Source organism: Suricata suricatta, chromosome 10, assembly GCF_006229205.1.
Source record: "Suricata suricatta isolate VVHF042 chromosome 10, meerkat_22Aug2017_6uvM2_HiC, whole genome shotgun sequence".
In the NCBI taxonomy this organism is placed as follows: Eukaryota; Metazoa; Chordata; class Mammalia; order Carnivora; family Herpestidae; genus Suricata; species Suricata suricatta.
Genome location: NC_043709.1, coordinates 58,606,563 through 58,608,012, shown reverse-complemented (window position 1 = coordinate 58,608,012; position 1,450 = coordinate 58,606,563).

Sequence of the window (1,450 nt, the reverse complement as noted above, 5' to 3'; positions counted from 1 at the left end):
ATAAACAAACTAAATATAAAAGATATTCTTAAGAATGAACACATTTCTTACCTTGTAAACCCTCTACTACATGTGAAAGCACGAAGAAACAAAAGGATGAAAAGAAGCACATTTGGGTTTAACAGGAAGTCTTCCTGCAACATGGATTGTATTTCCTCACTGTTCTGATCAGAGTCCAATTGCTAAGATGAAGGAGTACTAGGAACAATTGTAGTTTGTTCCTCTCTCTCTCTCTTTTTTTAAACTGTACTCTTTCATTGATTACATCAACCAGACCTGGGATGGCTCCTGAGATTCTCTCATGAGGATGAAACCAAAGTGGTACGCAGTCCCTCTGCAAGATACTAACCAGGGACAGGAGTCTGTCTCACCAGTAAGGTATTTTGTAGCAGAATGCAAAAGAGAAATGAGAAAAGAGATGATTAAAATCACCAGAACTTCAGAAAGTTAGAAGGGCTCTCTCGAGGACATGAGAACTAATCTTCTGCTTACTGAACAAAATTAATAACAACAACAATAATAATAAACACATTTGGGCGAGATGTATTTGATTCTTCTTTCTTAAATTTTTTTAAGCGTTTCTTTATGTTTGAAAGAGAGAGAGAGAAATAGACAAAGCACAAGCAGGGGAGGAGCAGAGACGGGGGGACGGAATCTGAAGCAGGCTCCAGGCTCTGAGCTGTCAGCACAGAGCCATGAGATCCTGACCTGAGCCAAAGTCCAATGCCTAATGAACTAAGCCACCCAGGCATCCCTGATTCTTTTTTTAAATTTCATGATATACAGAAGGATATTCACTATTTTTCATTTGAGTAGATAACAACCCTTACTTTTAGAAACACATTTCTTTTTTTAAATTTTTTAAAATGTTTTTTATTTATTTTTGAGAGACAGAGACAGCATGAGCAGGGGAGGGTCAGAGAGAGAGGGAGATACAGAATCCGAAGCAGGCTCCAGGCTCTGAGCTAGCTGTCCACACAGAGCCCGACGCGGGGCTCGAACCCACAGACTGTCAGACCATGACCTGACCTGAAGCCAGACGCTCAACCGACTGAGCCACCCGGGCGCCGTTAGAAACTCATTTCTTAACTCTACTGTTAATACAGCATGCTGGTATTAGAAGAAAATTTTATGCAGAGAATAATCTAAACACTTAAAGAGTTTGGGGAAAGGAGGGAATTTTGAAGTGACAAAGAGATCGACAAAGCAGGCAGTCATGCCTCCATCTGTGATTTCAAGACACCAGAAGAAGTGGCGTAAAAGATCCCAGAAGCCTGGGAATTGCTTCAGGAGTGAGCACCACCGCGGGGTGTGCCCACCTGTGCCAGAGCCAACAAGAGAAGAACCGAGGAGCACACTGACAGAAAAAGAAATCCCCCCTCCTCACACATCCTCAGTCCTGCTGTTAGTGGGAAAGCAGCATCTCCAGGACCCTACAGATCCTTCCAGT